This window comes from Eupeodes corollae, unplaced genomic scaffold, assembly GCF_945859685.1.
Source record: "Eupeodes corollae unplaced genomic scaffold, idEupCoro1.1 scaffold_1132, whole genome shotgun sequence".
Classification (NCBI taxonomy): domain Eukaryota; kingdom Metazoa; phylum Arthropoda; class Insecta; order Diptera; family Syrphidae; genus Eupeodes; species Eupeodes corollae.
The window spans coordinates 10,321-12,900 of NW_026605511.1; positions in this window are offsets into that span (position 1 = coordinate 10,321).

Sequence of the window (2,580 nt, forward strand, 5' to 3'; positions counted from 1 at the left end):
CAAATAACAGAACAAAAGTCATAATGGGGTACTTTAAACGCGATTTTCTCAGAACTGTCTTTTTGAATCTGATACCCACGATTTCTCAGGTTTTGCCGAAACGATTTACTTGAAATTTTAAGAGTCTTCTTTAGGGACTTGTCTACGTCCGGAACTACGGCCATCCCCAAATTTTCATTTTTATACTATTTTTAACAAATCGAAGAATGTTCAAAAGAGTGGTAAATTTTTTTTTTAGGCAGTCGCCATTTTGTAAAAAATAAATGTTTGTAACTTTTCCGTAGTTCCAGACATTGCGACATTATTGTAGATTAATAATCTTTTTTAGTTTTTGATTTTAGATTTCTAGGAGAGTTAAAATCGTGGGTATGGTCACGCACCAAATTTTTGAGACGCACCACTCCATCAGCTGATAACTAACGGAATTTTGATTGTTTTTTACTTTTTTATTTGCCTTGTATGCTTCTAATGTGAATAAATAATATATAAAAAAATTGATGGTAAAATTGTTGCTTGCTTTTTTCTGCAGCACTTCAAAAATTACCTATAATTCATGTCTCTAGACCAGAATACCCCCTTAACACATTTGTACCTACCCATAGAAAGTAACTGTACATTTCCTGAATTATCAAATATAACATTTTAACATTTCTCGATGTTTCAAGGTTTTTTTTAAATCAATGATTCTAAAGAGATGTCGTGCCACTTAAATTTGTTCTCAAGGCCATATCTCAAGAACAAGCAGAAATATAAACTTTAAATTCAATTTTATACTCGTAATACATCAAAATGAACACTAAAACACTTTCAAAAAAATCCAGTAAGTGATTTTTTTAACTAAAGCAATATCGATATCAACTTCAAATACCAAATTGGTTAATTAAAATCAATGAAGTAACTTTTTTTTTAAATCAAAAACTGATGAAAACAAAATTGACACCTCAATATTTTACGTATTAAAATTAATATTACATCGAAAATAGTTTGTAAGAACTGTGTTTTTGAAATCTACTATAATTTCAAGAAAAATTGTACAAAAATAACATCTAAAAAAAATACTATTGAATGTCTTAATATTTATTTTGATTGAAAAACATTTTTGTTTACATTTAGTACAGAATTTTTTAAAAAGACAATTGTTTGTTTTATCTTCAACAGTATTTTAAAAAACTTGAAAGTTTGTATGTTTCTTTGTTCTCAATATATTTAAATCGAAACTATTTTTTTATTACTTTTTTGTTTTAGGTTTTAATTTTACTGTCAATCGAATATTTTTAAAAGTCTTACAACATATAACTAATAATATTTTAGGCAGCACGCACAAAATTTAAAGACAATAACTTTATTCATTCTCCAGATGTACAGTCTTAAATCAATTTTTGTATTATTTTTTTTTTTAAATTCTTTTAACTGTCGATTCGGTTTGAAATATCAAAAACTTTATGTCTGTTGTTCTTTCTCTTCTGTCCTTATGTCTTGTGTTGTTATCAGCTTATATAGTCTAGTCACTCAAGGTGCTGTGTTCTTTCCTCTGTACATGTATTTGCCGAGTAGTAGGTACAAATATAAATAAATAATTATTAAAAACATTTTTTTATAGATACATTTTGTTCGAAACCAACAATTTTTAATCTATACCAAGATATTTGAGTCGAAAATCAATTTGTACCAATTTTTACTAGTGGCTAAAAATGACGAAAACGTAATTCTACGAATCAGTTTTTGTTGGAAAAATATACGAGGTGACAAGCATTTTTTGTCAGCTTTTTACTTGTGGCATACACATATGGCAAATTTTGCATTCGTGTCAAATGTCGAACTCGAGATTTTAATCTCTGTCTTGGATCATACAGCCCAAAGCATTGGGTCGATTGAATTTAAATTTGGAAATTAAGGTTTAAAGCTGATTCGATTATTTATTTTTTGTTTAAGACATAAAATAACAGCAGTTGGTCAAAAATCAAAAATTCAAATTTTCTCAAAAAACAAACCGATATATTTTTTTAATTTTCGCTCAAAAATTCGTTCTTAATTTGGCTTCTTACAATATAAAAAAAGAACCGTTTATTTTTTTTAAGTTTTATCAAGAATTATTTAACCGATTTCAAAAATTATTTTTTTTGCACTTCCTCAATAATTTTTAATGATCAAAAATGTTTTTATTTTTGATAATTTCTGATTTTTAAAATCAAGGTCTTGAAAATGAGTGTTATTTTTTTTACGAAATTTAAATGTTACACTTATATTAACAAGCTCTAAATAACTGCATACTAAAAATATGTTTAAACTTAAATTGAAGAATTGTATATACATACATACATATCTACATATAAAAAAATAGTTTCAAAAAATCCGCTTTAACGATAGTCAAATAAAATTTTTAAAAATTGAGAAATTAAGTAGTGTTTAAATTAAAAAAAAAACTTATTTTACGTGTACATGTACATTCTTAAATTTTAAAATACAGAGAATATTTGAGCAAGTTCGTGCGCTTTTTAAAAACAACTTGAACACTTTTAATTTTGTTGGAGTCTATATACCAATTTGGTATCTTGTCACAATGCATAAAATAAAATTTAG